At 46.2% G+C, this 22361-nt stretch overlaps 1 protein-coding gene across 5 annotated transcripts in view; it reads left to right on the forward strand.

Moving 5' to 3' along the window:
• Positions 1–22361, forward strand: part of HPCAL1 (hippocalcin like 1) — a 69615-nt gene that overhangs the window by 34981 nt on the left and 12273 nt on the right. Inside the window, exon 1 of one of the 5 annotated variants that reach the window (XM_064448031.1) lies at positions 7048–7114. The exons of 3 other annotated variants lie outside the window; for them this stretch is intronic. The gene's annotated coding sequence lies outside the window, so the exon portion shown is untranslated. Of the gene's footprint in view, positions 1–7047; positions 7115–17323; positions 17425–22361 lie in introns of those variants that run through there. One more of the 5 variants, XM_064448032.1, reaches the window with a different exon arrangement.

Here is a 22361-nt window from a genome sequence, read left to right on the forward strand (position 1 = left end):
CAGAGGCTAAGCCTGGTCTCCTCAGGCTCTGTCTGTAACCTAGAGGGAGGTAGGCACCACCGGGGAGCATCTAAAACAGGCTTCTACCCCAAATGGTCTTCCTAGTCCATATTTCCCACTGGCAGACAGACTGTCCTTTTCTGGCTTAAATTTAGTCCTGAGCGTTGTTCGTGCCTGTGGTTGAGTTCTCTATCTGCACACTGAGAGCAAGGGTGCTCTGTCTCTTACTGGAAGGCCAAAGATAAATCTCTCAGGGAACAAGGAGCTTGAATAATCTTAAAAATAAGGATGAAATAAAGTGGTGTAAGTAAACAGAGAGCTGAGGGCAGTACAGTGAAGCAACTAGGAACACGGGCTGGAAAAGGAGATGAAGAAGTGGAGTGTGATGGAGAAAAGTCAGGCCCCCAACACGTAGGTTGTGGCCTTGCAATCAGAAACAGCTGAAAGATTTTCATGGTACAAAGACATTTTACAGCATATCTCCAAGCAGCAAGAATGAGTCCAGATTGCTGTGTCTACAGAGGGTGATTGTTTTATTTCCCATTAAGAGGGTAGACACAAAATCAGATTTCCACTCTGAGTTGTCTTATATTTTTAGCCTGTGATTGGATTGCAAATGCACACTGGATATTTACATTTCTGGAAGCAGGCTCTGGTGCCATCTTCTTAACTAGGAACCAAGTTAATTTGCTGAGCTTCCAGATGGGAGCCATTTGTTTCTTTATTACAAATTTGTAGGAATGCTTAATTTAATCTAGATTTTCTAGCTCAGTAGTTTGCCTATTCTAACATTCAAGCGTTTTCCTTACCTCCCTTTCTGCTTTTTTTCTTTCCCTTCCCCTTGAGCTGAATTATCCACTTGTGTAGAATAAAAACAGGTTTTGCAGAAGGAGCCACCTGTCCATCATCCATCGTGCATGGAAGCAGATTGTCTTTCCATGTCCAATAGAAGGTGTCCTAAGAGGGGACTAAGTGCAAGATGTAGCTGGTAGAGCCTCTTAGCCCTGTTTCACTTGGTTTGTTGAGGCTTATTAAATTTTGCTAGCTTCTCTGTTTAAACCAATTTAATGATCACCTTATTCTGGTCTAGTACATGTGCTGAATAAAGATGTTGTTAAACTACTGGCTTTTCCTCTGTTGTGGGTAGATAAGGATATTTGCAGGGGGAGGCTCATAATTTTCCTTAGCAACATTCAGCCTCCAGTGCATTGAGTGACTTGTGATTGTATTATAGCCATTTCTTTAATGAAATTTTAAACTACATGTCTCTTTACAATCACTTTTGCCTGGGGTTCTTAGATAGCCGTGCAAACGCTATGTATGTCGTTGCCGTAGCGTGCAGTGCGTACTGGAGAAGCAGATGGGGTGCAGACAGGTAAGGTTAGCTCACAAGCCCCTTTCTTCATTACTGCATTTTCCATAACAGTTAAGTCTGTGGTAGGAAAAAATGATGCATCACATTTTAGCTACTTTAGTTTCAGAATGAGTGTATTGAACCAGCTTGAGGTCAACTTTGCTATTGCTTCTACTTGTGTTATGAATTCCCAGTGCTCCCAATAGCCAAACCTCATCCCAGAAAAAGCATGGAAGTGCTGCACAGAGAGAGTGCGTTCCTAAGTCCCAGAGATACAGCATGCCTGGAGTGACAGGCACGCCTGAGAGCTTGTCCTGAGCAGGTTGGGTCAGTGACCTGCAATACTTCGCACATGGATGAGCATCTACAATTGTCCTGCGTGGTTCCTGTGTTGCTTATGGTCATGCAGCAGTTGAAGGAAGCTGGGGTTGGTAGGGAATACACAATGTGAAGCTGTCCTACTTCATTCCTTGCTCAGGATTGTTCCCTGTAAGGCAATGATGATGGGGATGACGTGATAAGGTACCAGAAGACATCTTTTTGTCCTGCATCTGTGCAACATAAAGTCTTGCTGCCTCCTGATCTGTGGCTCAGGCCCCGAGGTGCTGGGGTGATGCTTTCACCCAGGTGATGCTCAACCCTTGCAACAGCAGGACAGAGTAGGGTAGTTGCCTACGCAGTCAGGGGACTCTGGCTGCTCGCTTCTGGTATAAGTAGTCCTTGGTACTTTTACATTTTGGGGATGGAAGTGTCAATACTGGTTTTCCCCACAGCAGATGAGGGGACAGGTTTTAGAATATTTTATCAAGTGATGGAAGCGATGGAGGCTCGCTTTTGGAAGGTGGATGATGGAGGGTGGGGCAGGGCCGGGTGAAGCGATACTGCAGTTGTGCCCAGGAAGGCAGGCATAGGCTTGGCAGCGCAGCCCAGCCTCAGGACCCAGGGCAGGGGGTGTATTTTGTGCATGCTCAAAGGGTTGGGGCAGAACCTGGACTTGATTCTCAGCCCTGCTGGCAGGCTGTGAAATACCACAAAGGTAAATGTGGTGTGGTGGAAATGGTACAGTAAAAGATTATCTGGCTAGCAGTACTCAGGTCAGCATCTCAAGTAAACAGACAATAACCCAGACAGGGTGGGAAATTATTTTAAATTATATAAATGCTACTATAATAGATATTTCATTAGAGTGTTGTCTTCCATTTTATTCTACCACTGTAAAAAAGAATTAATATAAAAGAGAAAGAAACAGCATTGGTATTAAACACAGAAGCTTCTGTAATGTAGCGGTGAGATAAGCTTGTTACATTGAAATAGTCGGCCTGGAAGTTTTCTCCCTGTCGTGCTGTGCATGCAAACACATTAAGACCCTTTAGGAATTTCTCACAGTCTCCCCCTGCCTTAGAGTGAGTAGGACACTGAAAACATGAGATCATGCCTGTGTTCTCCCCACTTGCAGAGCCTTACGGTGTGCACATGTTGTGAAAATTGCTTGGCAAGGCTGCCCTGCAGCAGCCGGAGCTGGTTCAGGCAAATCCTATTAAGTCAGGAGTGTCAATACAATGTGTAAAACTTTGGTTTAGAGGGGGCTATTTATAGCTGCAGTAAGACTATTGCGTGCACAGGGCTTTTCTTTTACACCTACTCAGGCATCTTGGCAGATTCACCATCCCCTTTACCTGCTCAGCAGCTTGGGTGCCAGACCTCTGAGAACACCAGCGTTTTAGCTGGAAATCCAGGTCATCTTCTAAAGCCTCCTGAGTGCCATCGTGGAGGAGGAGGTCATGATTTTCTGCCTGCCTCTGTACAGAATGGACAGCATCTCCTCTTCTCCTGGCTCACTGGGTTCAGCAGTTTGGCTCTCAGGGCATGCAGTGCCCCTCCGTCACTACGAGCACTGTGGTGAGGAGGAGGAGGGCTGCTATATATATGTCAACAATGTCATTAAAATTCTCAAGCTCTTTCCATGATGAGGGAGCTTTCCAAAATGTTTCGGAGCAAAGTGCGTAGGATCTGGAGTTTAGATGGACAGAATGTGGCAGAGCTCCAGGGGCAGGGTAACAAGGGGATGCGCTGGTCTTTGTGGGAAGGATGATTTATGCACCCTGTTGGCAATGTCAGTTCATGGTTTGGGGGTCTGGCTGGGTAGGTAGGAAGGACTCGCATGTAGGAAGTTTCCCATCTAGAGTAATCCAGCGGTAGAGCAAGGACCTCCTTTGTGAGCAGGTGTTCACAGTCTGGTTTTAGGCTTTGGCATTTGGCGAGCACACTAATGGTACGTGAAGGACTTGCTGTTAATTTAATTTTAAAATAACACAGTGTTAGTGGAGCACAAACAGCAAAGAGCAGCGAGAACATGCTCCTTCCTGCAGCTGGCCTGGGCTGGGGTCATCCCACCACTACTAGCCCCCAGGATGCTGCTGCAAAGTGTAAATAAATGTGTTAATAAAGCGTATGAGCTTTCTGCATGCGTTACAGTGAGCGAGTTGATTATAGGGATTGTTTATTTTATGGGTTTTTTATATTCTTATTGGGAGCCATTTGCCAGTCTGCACAGAAATCTGATTAGCTGAGAATTGCTAGCTCTCTGGTATACATTGACCTATAAAGTGAAGGATGCAGCAATAAACACAGTCCATTAGGCTGCTGGAGAAGTCTGTACTTCGTTGGAGGCTGGAAAGGAGAGGTCTTGGCACTTAAATGCCTCTCGCTTGGGAACTCGCCTGCGCTCAGCATGGGGGGCCTGCGCCAGCCTCTCCTGGGGGGGCTAGCAGCCCATTTCAGCCCAGCGGCACTGCTGTCTGCTGCTGGAAACCTGGGGTCTGGGTGTCGGTGGGTCTCTCTGCCCACCCCGGTGGTAAGCTGAGAAGGAGCTGCCTTACTGTAGGTGGGCTTGCGTGAGAAGGGAGCAGGACACTGGTGTCACTGCAGCCATAAATCTGCTGTGTCAGCAAAGTAGTGCAGCAAAGTTTCGGCCAGCGGGAAAGGGGCTGTTTCTGTAGATGAAGGGAATAGGGAATTGTAGTTGACTGTGGAGCTTCTGTGGTGCTTCCTAGAAGTAAGCTTGATGCTCCTTGCAGAGCACAGTTCGTTAGTTAAGTAGGTTTAAATTCAAGTCTCCTTCAGGAGCCAGGAGCGCAGCATGAGGCTTCTGCTTCGCCCAGCAAATGCATTTCCCATTGCTCCACATAAAATAACTTTCAGTTTTTAAGCAAGGGATTATTTTACCTCGGCACTGGGCACCTCGTTGTGTCGCTGGAGGGTGTTGAATAGGCACTGTACACAAGTGCGTAAAATACAGACAAGGGGACTAACGACACCTGCAGCCTTGCAGTGATATTTTTGTGAAATGTCTCCAGTGCAGCAAAAGCCTAGGGCTGCTCTTGCCAGCATCCCGCCCCCCATTTTTTTTTTTCTTAATTACAACAAAATATTTAGTTTTTTGTTAACGGTGTAGGAAAAACCTTTGGCAATAAGGCAAGCAGAGGCTGTGGAGAGCTTTGCCCTCTGTGGTGGTGCATTCAGGATGCCGCTGCCAGTGTCACGTGGGGTGAGGTGGTTTGGGGCAGCGGACTCGTGCTGCTCCTGCCCCTATCCTGGCAGCACTGGAAGAAGCCAAGCCTCCATCCAGGACAGGATAAAGGTATATTTTTAACTACTGTTTTGACAGGATGAGTTCAGCTGCTTGGTCGAAGTGGATCAGGGCTGCAGCGTGTCTGAATGGCGTGCCAGTGTGCGGCCTGCCCCATCTCTTCTGGGTGCCCTGATACATTGATTTGTTTAGAAAACCCAGTCTGGCTGGTTGAGACAGACCAAGAAGGCTGAGTGAAAGTGAAGCAAGGGGTGGTTGTTAGCTAACGTAATCTGCTGTCCTAAAGCCAGCCTGTGTCTTACCCATGTGTTTGTTGGATTGGACTGGGGAAAGATGTCTATGTGTCAGCTCTGCTTCTTAAGATGCACAAAAATATTTGACAGCCTTTCCAAAAGATTTTTAAATTACTTGAGGCATCTGCAAGGCTGCATTGAAACTACCTTTTATCCTTGTGCGGAGGGCTACTGAGTGGTTGGAGTGGCCCAACCATCTTAGCTTCCACCTTTTTATATTCACAAACATCTTATTGTTGTTTTTATATTCATCAACATCTTGTGTTTCTTCACGCCTTGTAGTGCTTTAAGCTGCCCAGTCCATCCCTGAGCTACTGAACAGTGGCATACCCTCCAAATTTTTCTTGTCTTGGAGGTAAAAATCAGCAGTGAGATACTATAAAAGTAGTAGATGCCTTCTCATTATTTTAAGTGACTCTGTTTTGTTTTTGAAGTTTTCTTTCATCAAAATGATGGCTTATACTTGTTGTCCAAGCAGTATGGTATTCAGCAAGTAGTGAGGACATTTTTCTGCCTGGGATTAGGCATCACCGGTGACGCCAGGGTGGTGCAGTGCGGAGCTGGTGTGGCGTTTGCAAACAATCGCTCATAAAAACAGTGCTGTGATTAATTAGGGTTTTCAGGGCTCTGAAAGAGTCATTTCTATATTAATAATGCTCACGTCTGAGTGGCCGTCCACTGGTGTGGGTTTTCTCTTTGAACAGAGGTAGAAACAGGTAATTTTGCCATTAGAGCCTGAATATGTAGTCACATCAGGCTGTGGGCACAAATTGGGTCTTGTGTAAACATATTTGCTTGTTGAAGGTTTTCTTCTCTTTGATGCAGAAGTCTTGCTGCTGTTGGTGTAAATATGTATATGCTGACCTAGTGCCCCCCTTTTTTTAAAGAAAGATCTGTGGATTTCTAATAGGCACATTTTTGAAAAATGGGATCTTTCCACTTTTTATCTTAATTTTACATTTGAGGGAAACTAAGTACTGTGCCAGAAATTCCCACAGTGGATGGGTGACCAGCCAGGTGGTCTCAGAGCTCCAAAAATTCAACCTAAGGAGCTGTAGACTGCAAAACCATCAACTGCTTGGAAACCCTTCACCCCTTTCTACCTGCCTGCGTCTCTGAAACTAAAGTTTGGGGTGTCTCTTCAGATCCTGTATCTTGTTTAACCAAAACACCCAAAGATACTGTAAGTAATGATGTCTGAGGAGCTTCAGAAGAGAAGCAGCAGTCAACTGCTGGCTAGTAGGGATTCAAAACTGTGATTTGAACTGGTGGGAAGGGACAAATAATCCTACACTAGCTCTTCTTTCTTTGAAATGTCTGCAACGAAGCTTTGGAGGTGTGAGCTGCATCTTCTGCTGGTGCTCCTGGATGTCCTAAGCCTGGATGGGTTTTGGGGAGGTGTGAAAGAGGGAGACAGGCTGAGAGCAGAGCCACCTGCCTGGTTTTACACTGTAGCAGTGCTAAGGACATGCTCCCTTTCTAAGCCCTCTTCAGGCTTTGCCTGCTGCTTTACTCGAGAGACTTAATTTGGTGTTTGAGAGACTCTTGTTTTGCCCGTGTAGGAATGGAGCTGCTGAGGGGGATAATGGAAATGTTCGGGGTAGTAGGGTGACGTCTGTTCTCCAGCGTCACCAAGGAATTTCCGAGTGTTGGAAGGATGTAAAGTGTAATACCCATCACTGGGTGGAGTGAGGGTGGACGCGTGGTTTCTGCACATGTTTTCGCTTTGTATTTAAGAAAAAAAAAAAAATCTAAAAATAAACTGCCAGCTTGCTTCCACTTCCTGGTTTGCGCGGGGCTGTGGCGGAGCAGCCGGAGGGATGGGGCAGCCAGTCCAGCCCAGGGAACCCCCCACCTGAGCCCGGGGTGGCCGGAGGGGTAAGGTGAGGGTGGGGGGGTGGCCGGCACCCCCTCAGGCAGCTGGCCATGGAGCGGGGCTGGTGGTGCGTGGCCGGCTGTTCTCTGGGTGTGGGGGGGGTCATGCTGCTGTCGGTCGGTATGTAGGCACCCTGTGGGTGTCTGTCCTGTGTGAAGTCCCTCTGCAAATACACGTCGTGGCATGGTGGTGCAAGTGTGTAGGTCCTCCATCGGTCCTGAGCATATGAGTTTTGGCAGGAAGGGAGGTGGTTGGCTTTGAACCCTAAATCGTAGAGAGTGGGTCAGAGGCCTGGAGTGGAAGAAGCAGCTCTGGGTGAAACAGGTGAGCAAGCAGAGCGGTGGTGGTGCCGATGCAGCGGTGTGGTGTGACAGCGGTGTAACCGGCACCGAGGCTGGGCTCGCTAGCCACCAGGACACTGCAGCGGCAGCCGTGCCAGCTTGTAGGGGGCTTTGCTGTCTGGGTAGGGAGGAGCAATGCAGTGCTGGGGCGGTTTGCTGAGCTGGTGCTAGGAGAGCTGCAGACGGGAAGCAAGAAAGGCAGCGCCTAGCTGAAACCATGGGGCAGCATGTTCGTCAAGAGATGCCTTGGGAGCTTATTTTTTCATTAAGGATGCTGTGCTTCTTTAAATTTTATTTATTTATTTATTTTTATCTGAGAAGGCCTAATGATATTGTGCGGGGGACACACAGGCAATTAAAATGTTTGTAATACTAAATTGTTTATGAATAAGCTGCTAAAGGCAATAGGAAGTTGCGTAGTTTTCTCTGCTCTTTACAGTCAGGATTGAAACTCCCTGAGCTTGTGGTCAGTAAGATGCTGCAGAGCCTGGTTCTGGCCCAAGCTGCCAGCAGGGACCTTTTCTTTCTTCTCTGTGTGACCTAAATCCGCTTTACTCCATGAGCCTCTATGAACCTTGTTTTTTACTTCCATGAACCAGCCTCACTTGTCTCAAATCCAAAAGCCGGCAATTTGGAAAGATTTCCCTGAAAGTCCTTCTAAGTTTTATCAGTGATTTCTAACCATTAGTCCTACTAACATATATATCGTCTGTATGTTTACACTGCATATTTATACTTCACAGCTTGTTAGTTCTCAGAGGTTTAGCAACCCACTGGAAAAATTTGCACTGATGGGGGAATCAGTGGCTTCAGCCTTTTGTGATCTCGGTTTTCTGACCTGTATTTATGTGTTTTTCCCCCAGCCCAGAGGAGGTGGCGCTTGCAGTTTCAGCAGTGGGCTGGCAGAGTGGCACTGGGGCAGTACAGGCTTGCCAAGCCATGGGTTGCCCAGCTGGGGTGGCCAATGAGAAGCATACAGCATTTAAAAAGCATTAGTGGACAATGGATATTATATCTGTATGTAAAAGGTAATTTAAAAAGTGCCTGGAGGGGTTGCAGGTTGCCCATCTAACTGGTGAAGTATCTGAAGAGCAGAGCTGCATGGGGGAGCATCTTTTCCTACTTGGGGCTTTTCTGAGCAGGAGTAAAGTTGATGGATACAATTTAGTTTCTGGGTGACTGTAGGCAGTTTTGCACAAGTAATCATGAAGGGAGTAACCATGGGTGGAAAGGAAAATGTGGCTAGCGTGGCAGAGAAGGGCTCTGATGAGTGTCACAGATGATCTGGGTTTCCTTTCACCTCTTTTCCCCTGAAGAAAGTCCGGGGGATCTGTGAAGCCCTGTGCTTTGCAGAGCTGCTGCAGCCGCATGGGGGGATACTCTGACTGCAGCCACTGGGTACCAAAGCACCCAGCGGGGAGGAGATGCTCCTGCACTGACTCAGGTGGTGCCACAAGGGACGAGTGTTGTGATGACGGCTGCCATTGTTTCATCCTTGCTAGTGTCACAGCCCAGGGATGGCTAGCTGATTTTTATTAACTGCTGGTTATTTATCCACTTGGTTTTCCTCTGTGGGGGAAGAACTGGTTAAAGTGGAGGGATGCTCCTTGGTGTATCCGGTGGTTTCAACTCGCCTTGAATTTTGTGACTAATTGCTGCAGCAATCAGATTTGGTCTCTGAAGGCAGCACCGCAGTCATGCGAGGCGCTTGGGAGGGGACTACAGTAATTCTTCTATTTAGCTTCCCTGAAAACTTCTTTTCATCTGGCCAGTTTGGCCAGTTTGGTTGTGGGTTCATTGGGTTTTTGATATTTTGAGGTGTGTCTGTGGGTTTTTTGTTACTAAAGAAAAGACGAAACAATAGCTCCTTGCCTCTTTAATGTAACATAATTAGAAAGAGGAGCAATCTATTGAATGGTTCTGGCCAGAGCTATGAAAAAGAAAAAATGTAGCTGCTGTTATATGAAGAATCTTTCTTCTGCTGCTTTTATGATGATGACTGACCATTTGTATTTCAGGATCTGTTCCTGTAAGAATGTGGAAGCAAATGAGCTGGCTCAGCAGAAACTGAAACCCAAACTAATCTCATGCTGGAGTAAATGCTCAATAGTCTCATTGTCCGTGGGCACTTCAGCAGCAAACCCAGAAAAAGAAAATCAGCATTAAAAACCGTAGTAGATGGCAGAGAAAGCATCAAAGCCCTTTTGTTGTTTTCCCCAGCACCCCGCAGGCTCCACACATGTGCCTGGCAAGCACAAAGCTCGGCAGCTCGCTGCAAGCTTTGCCCTGCTGCTCCGGGTGCTGGGCACGGGGTCCCACAGCCGGTGGTGCCGCAGCTTGGCTTCACCGTCACTGGTGGGGCAGCTGGTTCCTGCCAAAGGTCTTTATGAGCTTTCCAAGGCTGGCTGCCGTGCATCCCACAGAGTCCTCCCGTCCTTTCACCCTGCGCTTCCCCACTTGCATAACTGACTTAGGTGTTACCCTCTCTGCACTCCTTGCTGTGTCTTCAGCACTTGTGCATCACTTGGCCTCTTTGTTTTGATAAATAACTTTCCAGCCAAGTTGGTCATTAGGTGAGTCCGGCAGTGTTTCAAAGCAGAGACACTAAGTTTACATTCTTGCCTATTTAATTTTGCAGATCAGTTTCATACCTAAACTCAGTGGGATTATTTACCGAAAGTATATGGAGAATAATATTTCTCATTTAAAAAAAATACCAGTTGCTTGTGAACTCTTGATGCTTCCTCTGGTCAGAAACTGAAAGCGGAATGGATTTTTTTTTTTTTAATTACTCTATCAGACTGAGAGAAATGTAGAGATTAGCAGAGCGTAAACAGAAGGAAGTAAAGTAGTTCTCAAGTGTTTTAATGATCTGAGTAGCCAGTCTGTTTAGCATGAGTTGTCATTGAGCCTTCAGTTTGGCACTTTGGGTTTTAGTTTGTTAAATTAAATAAAGCATGGAAATGGAGTTTCTAGAAATTGTGGTCTAGCTTTGCTGTGCATACATTCTTCAGTCCCACATGCGGGATTGCTCGGCCTGTGCTGGTGTTCCTTGCCTGGGCTTTTTTTTTTTTTTTGCAATGTGTTGTCATGTATTTTAACTTATTAATGACACAGACAGGGAGATTGAGTGCGCTCTCAACAAGTTTGCAGATGACACCGAGCTGAGTGGTGCAGTCGATATGTTTGAGGGTCACGATGTCATCTGGGGGGACCTCAAGAGGCTTGAGAAGTGGGCCCATGTGAACCTCATGAAATTCAATAGGGCCAAGTGCAAGGTCCTGCACATGGGTCAGGCAACCCCCAGTATCAATACAAACTGGGGGATGAATGGATTGAGAAGGGCTTGGGGTTACTGGTGGACAAAATATTGGACATGAGCCAGCACCATGCACTCACAGCCCAGAAAGGCATCTGTATCCTGGGCTGCATCAAAAGAAGCACGGCCAGCCAGTCAAGGGAGGTGATTCTGCCCCTCTGCTTTGCTCTGGTGAATCCCGACCTGGAGTCCTGCATCCAGCTCTGGAGCCCTCAGCACTGGAAGGACATGGACCTGTTGGAGCGGGTCCAGAGGAGGGCCACAAAAATGATCCGAGGTCTGGAGCACCTCTGCTGGGAGAACAGGTTGAGAGAGTTGGGGTTGTTCAGCCTGGAGAAGAGAAGGATCTGGGAGAACTTATTACAGCCTTCCAGTACTTAAAGGGGGCTTATAAAAAAGATGGAGAAAGACTTTTTACCAGGGCTTGTTGTGACAGGACAAGGGCAATGGTTTTAGAGTGAAAGAAGGTAGGTTTAGGTTGGACATTAGGAAGAAATTCTTTACAATGAGGGTGGTGAAACACTGGAACAGGTTGCCCAGAGAGGTTGTAGAGGGCCCATCCCTAGAAACATTCAAGGTGAGGTTGTCTGGGGCTCTGAGCAACCTGATGTAGTTGAAGATGTCCCTGCTCACTGCAGTGGGGTTGGACTGGATGACCTTTAAAGATCCCTTCCAACCCAAACCATTCTGTGATTCTGTGATTACTCCTGTGAGATCTGGTGCCAAAATCTGCATTTGTTTACTGGCAAAGGCTGCGATGTTTCGTAGCTGATATTTATACTGTACTTGAACAACTGTTGGCACTGATGCTCGATGAAGGTAAGCAAAATTGTTGTGTCTGAGTGGAAAAAATGTTCTTCAAGTTTAAGACATGACTCATCTTATATTTTCAGTCAGGGTAAATTTAATGATATTTAATGGGCCGGGAGGCAATGATAGGAAAGAGGTCAGTAACCTTTTAAAGGAAAGGAAGCAGGGTTTGGGTTTTTTTAGGTTTGCCCAGTGTTGCCATTTATCAGGCAGCTCCTCTTTACCCCCAGCCCCTGTCCTTGGACCTGCCCAGGACTGTTTTGAAAGGACACTCCACTTTGTCAATGGAGGCTGATGTTTGCTGTGCCAAGTTGTGTTTCCCCAGCCGGCTGCTTGGCAAAGCAGGGAAGCTCCGTCGGGTGCCTTTTGTACTTAAATTATCTGATTTTTGGCATAGTGACAGGCTCTTTTTAGCCCCGTGCATGGTGCCTGGCACAGTGGAGGCTAGATCTCAGCTGCCACTTCTCTGCATTGCAGTGGGATACCTCCAGCATCCGACTTTTTGGCTGGGGCAGCCACTGGCAGATGTGATCCCCATCACAGAGCCAGAGTAGTGGACTTCTACTGGTTACCTTTTAACATGTGTCAGCCTTAGATGTGCCTTTAGCAAAGAAACAGTAGCTCCTACCACTCTTACAGAGGTGTGAAACCAGGCTATTTGTGTTAAACGTAGCACTGGCTGGAATCTGTTTGTGCTGTGGTTTTCTCCAGGTAAGCTACAGGCTTAGAAACACTGGCTGCAACAGCAACTTCAGGAAATTCTGTGTGTTTTGGTGGGGTTATTTGTGGGTAAATAGTGGTGCTCTGTTGTTGACAAGATCTGTAAGCTGTGCCTGCGGTGCTCCTGGCAGCCCCTGCAGCTTTGCGGTGCAGCCTTGAGAAACGTGCTGCCGCAGCTCCCCTCCCTGCCAGAAAGAGAAGTTTTGGTCAATAAACAGTTGCTTTTTATAGGAGAAGTAGATCTGGGGGATTTATGTATGCACCAATTTTGTTAACTGGTGTGCCAAGACATGTAGAGGTTTGACGCTTTTTCACAATTCATGAGTCAGAAGCAATGGGCCATCGGAGCAAGCACCCAGCTGAGCACGCTTGTGCGTGGCCAAACCTACCCGTGTGCCTCAGTGTATTTCCAAATGCCATTATGGCATGGACCAAAGTTTTGGTAAATTTTTAAAGTTGCGGTATTTTTGCATGGTTTCTCCCCATCCATTTGCTTGCATGGGTACCCAATCTGGGGGTGTCTTTCTGGTTTTGCAGAGGGTCCTGCCATGTTGCTCTGGTGCTTGGAGCTAGGGGAGGAGTTGTGCCAGACTGCCGCAGTCCTGCTCAGGAGGTAAAGCAACAAAGGGCATGCTTGTCTTGATGTCAAAATAAAATAAATGCTTTTCTCAGTGGCAAATCTCTCATTGACTGCAAGCACTGTTTGTCTGTAAGTGTGCAAGAACATGTGTTTGCCAAAGAGTTTCCCCTGCCCGTACAGCAGATCCTGAGGCTGCTCGTGCTCAAGGGGGCTGCAGCCTGCTTGTAGCATTCAGGGTTATTTCAGTTACCTTTTTCACTGCTCTAGTAAAGGGAGATATTATTTTTTTATTTTCAGAGCAAACTGCCTAATGGCTATTCTGTTTGTTACAGTCATTCCTCTGAAGTGCCAGATCTGAATCTCCCCCTTTAGGAGGAAAAAAAAATGCTTATTATAGATAAAATACCAATATATGTGTGTGAGAAACTGCACTTGCTGAACATTTTTTCTAGTACACGGATCTTATTGAATAGCAAATAGGGAGTGATTGTGGTCTCCCCTAGTTTAGGCTGTGGTTAGATTTGTTTGGTTGGTTGGTTTTGTACAAGCCTGCTGTTTTGTTTATAAAACAAATTGGCTGTTATTCCCTGCTCTCCCACCGGGAGGGAGGTAGAAGTGGTCCTCCTTGGTTGCCCAACATTTATAGCTGGGAAGAAACTGGCAAAATCCTTATATGATGTGCACTGATAAGTTTTGCATGTGGAGATGTTCCAGAAATGTGTTGGATCATTTAGTTCTTAATGCTGTTTTTCCACTGAGCTTCACATCTTTTCCATTAGACCTTATCAGCAGATGGGTTTTGAAGCTCCACATTTGGAAGTGTGTAGATCAGATATCTGATGCCATGACACTGGCGTTTGTCGTTAATGTGAAAGAAGATCAGGACATGGTTCTGAGAGAGCTGGTTAAACCTGGGGATGGAAGTCACAGAAAAGGCAAGAAATGCAGGGGAAGTCCACCTCTGAAGGGGGAGAAGCTGCTTGTCTGGAAATGCAGAAAAGATCCCGGGCAGAGCTGAACACAGATTGACCCAAGGCACTAAGGTGAAAAGACAAATCCCCTTCTTGGACATGTTCCCAGTGCAGGTAAGGAAACTTGGAGTCACTCTGCAGGCACGGGCAAGACCTCGTCCAAGATGGTGCGGTGTGGTCCCAGTGACCAGGAGTCGGGAGGCTGTCGCTGCACTAAGTGCAGAGGAGGATTTCTAAACACAGGGAAAGGAAAATGTGTGTCTGAGAGGGGGCAAGGAGACCCTGCTCAGTTAAGCCAGGAAAGTCAAGGCTGGTGTGAGAGTGATTGTCCTCTATACGTGCGTATGCAGAGGGGAAGTTCTAGAGAAGATTATATTGGGATCAGATCAAATGCTGTAACCAGCACTGAACACATTTGGGCTGGAAGTTAGAAGACGATTTTGAGCTGTTAGAGGACTGTGACTGGGCTGATGGGAGCAAAGCCTGGCTGGCTTTTGGGATGAAGCTCAAGAAAAAAGTCAATGAGTGATGCTACACCTGCTGTACCAGGGGCCGAACCTGGTGAGCTGGATGATCCCTTCCCCTGTTGAATCCCCACTGTTAGCTCAGTGGAGTGAGTGGAATTGCCAGCACCATGAGGTTGGTGGTATCAGTTATACGACGAGGGGTAAAGCTTACCTGGGTTTATGCAAAAGTGATCGTTGTCTCAGCAAAAAGCAGGAAAAATGTGCAGTGCAGGGGGACAGCCAGGGCTTTCCAGTGCCACGTGTTCCCTGGTGTGACAGATGAGCTCTTGTTGGGCATAACCATCCCTAATGCATACCTAACCATCCAAACGCGTATCTGTGTGATGCTTTAAGGGCCTCAACGTGACCATACTTCCAAGAAGAGCAGCTCATCTTTAGGATTATTGAAAATAGTGAGTATTGACTGTGTTGAAGTGCAAGTATGTTGAGGTACGTCCACACTGGCATAGCTCTGTACAGAAGCCATTAGGACAAAGCTGAGTAATGGAAGCTTATAGGACACTGATGTGGTTTGGAAGCAACAAGAAAAAGATAAATGACCTGTAATAGCTGAACTGAATTTGCAGGAAGGGTGGCACTCAGCGTCTTCGCCTCAGTGCACGCCTGTGGTGGATATGCTGCCTCTCCAGGGCTGGCAGTCAGGCAGCTCTGCCTCTCTCACCCCTGGCTGTGAATTCAGTGTCACCACGGGCTGTTTCTTACTGCACTCCGTCTAATTTCAACCCAGCAATTCCGCCTTCTCAGCTGAGTGCTCCCTGTATTGCCATAATATGAATTAGTAGAGATAACCCGGGAGTTTTATAACAACAGTACGTTTACTGAGTGCATTTTGTTGTCCAGTGAACCCAGAACCTGGCAGATAATTGCTATGAGAAATAGTTTTGACTCTTTCACTCCCTTGCAAAACTGGGGAGGAGTTGATAACTTTATCTCTCCCAGTTTTGGACCAAGCACAGTTTTGATGGCTATCTCAGCAGGTCAAAACCACAGATGTCTGTTCCAAACCGGTGGGTAATTGTTTTGTGCAAAGCCATTCATGAACTAATTTTTTCCTCCAGGAAGGGAAGTTTGTTTATTCAACCCCATTTCAAAGCCATTTCTTACCAGAGGCCAGAGCAGAAATGTGCGCACAAGTCGGTTCTTTCTGACCTGCCTATATCTTCAATTTTGTTTTGAGAATATAGTTTGCAGTATATTTTTTCTGCATTGCTTCTTAATCTGTCTAGCCTGATTATTTTCCAAACCTGTGGTTTCCTTCCTTGTCTCCCTTATTTTCTGTTACTAGATCTTCCAGGTATTTTCCATTGAAAATATGAGATGTATATTTAAGCAACTTTGGCACAGCACAAGTCTTCTATTGGGTTAATAGGCAATGGGTGCGCCAGCACATTAAGCACGGGTTGAAAAATGAGAGGCTTCCTCCTGCGGGCTGATGCTCAGGGTGGAGAACAGGGCAGGTGAGAGGTGTGACAACTGAATATGTATGTTAAAACGGATAGATAACTGATGCAATACTGTACAGAGGAAAGATCTGGGTGATCTGCAAATATGTATTACTGTATTTAGGGTCTGATTCTGTTACATCCAAGCAATGTAAATATTCTATTGGTATTCATTAGGAGTGTGATTATTTTTTTTTGTCAGTGCCAGTTGTTTGCTTATCAGTACTGTTGCCCAACCTACTGGTTGTCCTGGCTCCAGTGTTCATGGTCTACAGGTGGGACCATGTGAGAGGCAGGAGGGAGGCAAGATGGGAAGGTCCAATGTGGCTGCAGAGGTTGGTTGGGAGAGGAGGTGGGAGGCATGGATGAAGCAGGTTGAGTGTCTCTGTCCATCAGAATAAAGGGGGTGCTGCAGCCCTATGGGCTATACAGGAAGGGTCTAAAAGGTCAGTGGGGCTGAGAAATAGCATGATGTGGAGATGGCATTGCAAAGTCTCTAAATATAGCTTCTTGATTTTTCCTTTTTCAGCAAAGGATGTTCGGGGGGGGGGGGGGGGGGGCAAGTCTGGCTCTGCACCTTTGGTGGGGGAGCTGAGAGCCCTGTCCCAGGCTTTCCACAGGCTTTTTTATCTGGATGGTGCTGGTCACAATGGGACTGTGGGCAGCCCAGGCCTCCCCTTCCCACCAAGGTGGTGGGGACCACAGTGGGGTGGCCACATCCCGTGAGAGACCCCCAGCAGCCTTCAGCCAGGTCCCAGCCAGACAGGACTTTCTTGGAGCGGCAACCTGTTTGGTCTTTAGCAGGGCTTGGGAGGAGGGTTATTTAAAGCCCTCGTCCTTTCTGTGGAGTATAGGAAGTAGGAAGCACTTCCTCCCCGTAGATCTCTATCCAAAGCTTTTGTCTGCTTCCTTACAGTCCCACCCTGCTTGGAGTTACTCCAAAACCCAGCATGCTGAGGCCATGTGCCGTTGTTCAGCAGAGTCATCCTCATCTGCAGCTCCTATCCTTTTCCAAAACACAAGCTTTTGGCACCAGAATGCTGAAGAGTGCTGTCCTGGGCTGGGCTATGGTATATATAAACGCCCATCTGGCCACCCTGCCCCACCACTACTCCTGCAATTGGAAATGTTGGTGCTGCAGAGAGGAGATATGGGGGGCAACCTTCTTTTGGGAGCCCAATCGATGCTTGCTGCTGCATTTGAGTTGTGAAACTTAACGGAGGTCTCAAGATAAGTCTGACAAGTCATGATCTCTGTGATAAAGAGTCAAGAAGCTAAAAAAATGTTAAACACAAGAATATGAGGCCTAAAATGCTTTTAAGATACTGCCTGCTCTTTTCAGAGCATGAGAGGGGAAATGTGGGACTGTTTCTGTTGTGCTCAGGGAAGTCCAGCAGGAGGATCGTGCCTGTGTTTGCAGAGGGGAGAGAGAAGAGGCAGATCATCAGCTGGAGGATCTACCTGGTGCCTCCATGGTCTGGACTGCCTTCAGCCGAGCAGATAAAGCTTCACCTTCATTTGGCAGGAACCTGTTCCCCAGTGCCAGTGTGACTCCAAACATCTACATCAGTTTTGGAGCTGACTCCCCTGACCCTGAAGATGGTATGTTCGCTGGTCTTCCCTTTGATCATACGTACTGCCAACAAAAAGCTGTTAGCAGGCTTCAAGGGGAAGGGAGGTGGCCTCGCTCTTGTGTGCTGAAAGATGATGTCTGCACACCCTGGGAGAAGGCATCGCTTCAGAAACTTTCAATTAGTGCACCATCCTCCACCAGTGTAGTCCTCCTTTAAACCACTGCTGCATCCTTTAAACACTTTTTTCCTGTTCCTCTCAAGAGGAAAAAATTACTGTGTTGACATTATGCAAATGTTGCACTTACCGAAAGGTCTTGTTGACATGATTTCTCACACAGGATACCTTCTCCTTGTGCAGAAAAGTTGCTGAAAATTTCCAGGAAAACAGATATGTCATCCTTTTGGAGGGCATATTAAAAAAAACATGACAGCCTGGTGGCTAGCGTGGATCTTGGTTTGTGAAAGATGCAGAAGCGGGTGAAAGTGTTGGGTTTAGTAGGATTTTCTGTAGCCCTGTTAGGAAGTGGGGCTCACTAGTAGTTGATATCAGGTATAGCTTAGGGTCTCTTCAGAGACCAGAGTAATAAATGAAAAGATTAAAAAGTGGCTGAGATCAGTATCCAAGTATGGCCGGACCCAGAAGAGCTTCTATGTCTATGGCCTGATACGTTAAAACTTTACTGATGATGTGCTTTTTATTTTTTTTTTTCTTTTTGCCTTTGCTAAAACAAAGTTCATGAAGATAGTGCCACCTGAAAGAGGGACCTTAAGGTGGTAACAGGAGTAGGTTTTCTCCCTCATCCCTTTCTTCCCCATGAATGCGCCCCTTCAACCTCACTGTTGAGAGAAGACGCTCATTTCCTGTTTTTCCAGTTGAGACCTTCACTGGTGGAGCACCGAGGTGGTGGAACAGGATGTGCCTCATGTCATCACATCGTGTGGTCACAGGTGGAGGTCAGCTTTTCTCATCCCATGCCTGTTGGGATAATGCCTGCTTCAAACCCATCGCATCTCCTTCCTGTTACCGTGCCCAGTTAGAAACAAAAAAACACCCATTTGGCCACTACTAGCATCACTTAGATAATAAATATAAAAATCAGCTTGATTTGATTTTGCATTTGCTGTCTTGCCCAGCCTGCTGAGAGAGACTCAGCTCCAGGCAGCCTTCGCCCGCAGCGCTCAGAAAAGCACATTTGGTGTGGATATTGCTAGGGATGGAGCCCCGTGGTGGAGGTTAATGAAAAAAGAGATGTCTTAAATGTGGATTGCATGGTTTGCTTCTGAGATGATTTGCATTCGAGTGTTGAACGCCGTGTAGAAATGCTAGAGGAGAGAAAGGACTTTCAAAGGGGTGTTCTTGGTGACCCTAAAAATATCATCATGTGTTTGGGTCAGGGGGTCTTCAGCTGTTTCCTCTGATATGAAGCACTCCCGTTATTTTAGACAGTCATATTGCTCTTCTACATAATTGATAGTAAGTGAACGCACTTAAGAGCAAATCATACTGCCAAATGTTCAGGATTAATGCAAGTTGCAACTACTTAGCACATGGGCTGGGACTGGAGGTGTCCTGCTGTGATGCTACATCAGCCCCTGCTTGCCATGGACTCAGGTGCTGGGGAAGTCCAGCAAGTGCAGTGACTTGCCTGACAACTCAGCAAAGGGGTGTTGTCCATTTTTGTACTGCTTTTGCAGGAATTAGTCACAAAATAATCTGATGGCTCCTGTTTTCTGGATCACTTCTCCCATATTAATTGATGGGAACTTAAGTAAGAGGTGAGAGGGGGTATTACTCATGTCACTGAGCATCAAGCATGGTCAGAGAGATGGTATGTCATATTACTGCTGATCAAGATGTCCTCGTCTCTGCAATGGTTATGGAAAATGGCACTTTGTGGTCAGGATCCACCTAACAGGGGTGTCAACGCCCCGCTCATTCCTGTGACCACTGGGTCTGGAGTTCACACCACCAAGGTGCTGCCTTGTGTAAATGCCCATGTGTGCCCTTGCACACGTTGCCCATGGGGAGCCACCAGCCTGGGCACGCCTTAGCGTGGGCAGACCTTGCCATCCCGGGAGCACGGCAAGAGTTTGCTCCAGATGGGTGTCCGCATCCCAGCACAGATTTTGCTATAATTCAATATGAGGTGTTTGGCATTGTGTTCTCAAGGTACAAAGGCGTGTGGTTGTCCTGCTACTAACCTGAGCACAAACCTCGCATCATGTTCCTCACGTGATGCTCTTGTCTGCGATGTGTGCTGGTACGTGGCTTTCCAGCACGTGATAATAGTCTCTGCACTTTTGGCTCCTTGATTTTTTAAAATAAATTTTCAGAAATCCCTTTGAAGCTGGTACAGTCACCTGCACCAAGACTTGAGTAATATCCTCAGCTAGCGTAGAGCTTGGGCTGATTCTTAGAGCAGAAGACTGGGTCTCCTGCTGCCTGAATTGCTGCATCCAGTGGAACTAGGTTCCTTCCTTACTGGTGGGATGCTGTTCTTGCATAGTTATTTTACTGAGTTTTTATTTTACAGGTGTTTTACACCTCTGCAAGAAAAGAAAGTTAAACTCTATGTTTGCTTTTAGATTTTTTTAACATCGTCACTTTTTTTCATCCAAGAAACAGAACAATAAAGGTGTGCCACAATTAGATTACTGTCAGTAGTGGTTGCCACTGAAGGAGAAAGAGAAGCGTTTTGAGAATTTTGGTTTAGTGGAGTTTATTTTTACAAGGAAGTTAACCAGTGGCTTTGGTGCTATTTAAAAGTGATGATCTGTTAAAGAAAAAACAAACTCATTTAGAAAGTTAGATTAAGAAAATAAAGGGATGCATTTATACCAGACTTGAGATTTTTGGAACAAAAAATAGGGTAGTAGTAGAAGTAGCTGTGATTTGGTGGATGAAAATGCTAGTGAGAGTCTTCTCTTTTGGTAGAGTTTTTCATCCCAGTGTTTCAGTATTTTTAATTAAGCATCTAAATAAATGTTGGTTGAATTTTTGTTAAAGGTAGCTACTTCCCATATCTCAAAAATAACATTTTTCAGCATTTTTTTTCTACGCATACCTCTGCTAAATAATGCTTTTTTAAAAAAACAAAGTTTCTTTCCACTCTTTGAAAACAAAACGAGTTATCTTCTCTTCCCTGTTTCAGATTAGCTACCCTGAAATCCCCTTGATTCCTCCAAGCCTCATATTTCAGCCTGGTACCTGCAGCTGGGGAAGGATGTCAGATTTCCACGCCCCTTCGTTTAGGTGTCATTAACAGTGAGGATGGTCAGTGATGGCTGATAATCATCTGTCACTGTCTCTTCAGCAAGTGTCATTGTCCCCAGACTCTCCATCTTCTGCACATGGATGGCTCTGATGCCACAGGTGTGCAGCAGCTGGCTGTTGATATTGCCATATTTTAGCTAATTCTTCTGAAATTTAATCCAACTTCCTTCCTGCTAGGGCTGTAAGTATTCTGTAGCAAGGACAACTATGTAAAAAGTAAGAATACAACCCACATTTGTCCCTCAAATCAGTGCGTACACATCCCTTAAGGCAAGCAAGCAAGACTTAAGAAGTCAGTGTACCATTGAAAGCCCTTTTAATGTTTTAGGGACTTTATAAAGGCGGCTTTGCACACCAGAAAAGCAAAAGGACTGATATGCCTCCCCTGGTGTAGCAGTGCGCTCAAGATGCGATGCAGCAGTGTCTCACCTCACTGGACATCACCTGTGATGCATTGCTGCCCCTTCCACTGACCCCCTGCACAGAAATGCTGCGCTAAGGAAGCTTTCTGAGGATGGCCAGCAGGGAAAGGGTGGGAAGCTGCGTGTGATTTACCTTCGTCACTTAAATAAATGCATCATATAAAACTTCTAACATCCAATGACAAGACAGCCCAACTGTGCTAATTATGTGGGTTTAATTATATTAAAAATATAATGCCCTGTGCTGATATTTATTGCCTTTTTTCCCCTCTTTGTAAACTGTGAGACTGCAAAATTCTCTCTGGTTTCCTGGTTCGCACTGGGCACCTTCCCTGTCCTGCGGGCCCATGCTCGCAGAGCTTTATTTAAGATTATATATCACAATAGTATCTTCAATGAACATGACGTGGATTTTTCCTCATGCAACACAGCATTCCCCAAAAAAGACCTTGTATGCTAAGATATTGTGCTAACATGTTTTCCTTGCTTTCTAATATTGTGTAAACAAACTGTAATTTTTTTTTTTTTAAGCCTTGCCAACTTTGCACAGTGTCTGAAGACAAAACAGGGCTGGCTTCTTCTCCACTGGTTTTGTTTTTTTTAAAAAAAAAAAAAAAGGAAAAGGCAAAGGGAGGAGACAAGGAAAATCCACTCATGATTTTCTTTTCCTGTCTGCAGTCACAAGCTGCATTGCTGCCCAATCTGCTTTCACCCAAATTAAAGCAATTTCCTGATTTACTCGAAATATTTCTGTGCTTTTCATATCGTATTGGGTCTATTTGCCCTTTACAGGAATAAGCTGTCCTCCCTGAGCTGGAGAATATTATGGAGAGCTCCTCGAGGAACTGCCACTTTTCTGGTCCCATGCAGGTCTCATTTTTTTCCTCATTGGCAGTAATTCATGAACATTTGGGGGTGTTTTGTGGTTCTTTTGTTTCTTTGCAGTGAATTTGTAACCGTGCCCTCGATGGCAAGCTCTCATCTCCTGGTGATGGCGGTCAGCGTTGGCGGGCGCAGCGGGTACTGGCGTGTCCTGGCTCATGCAGTGACTGCTGGGAAGATACTGCCGCTATCGTCTGCAAATGCCTCTGCACTGCATACTGATGATTCAAACATTAAATGGTTTTCGGGTTAATGCATTGATGCTCGATGTCAGAGACTAATTGATTTTCCCCTCTAAATCAGGAATATAATCCTGAGTAAAGTGACTTCAATAGATAGGAGCAATCCAGAGACCTGTAAGTGAATTTCTTAGGTTTCAGCCCTTAC

Source organism: Phalacrocorax carbo, chromosome 3, assembly GCF_963921805.1.
Source record: "Phalacrocorax carbo chromosome 3, bPhaCar2.1, whole genome shotgun sequence".
NCBI classification, from domain to species: domain Eukaryota; kingdom Metazoa; phylum Chordata; class Aves; order Suliformes; family Phalacrocoracidae; genus Phalacrocorax; species Phalacrocorax carbo.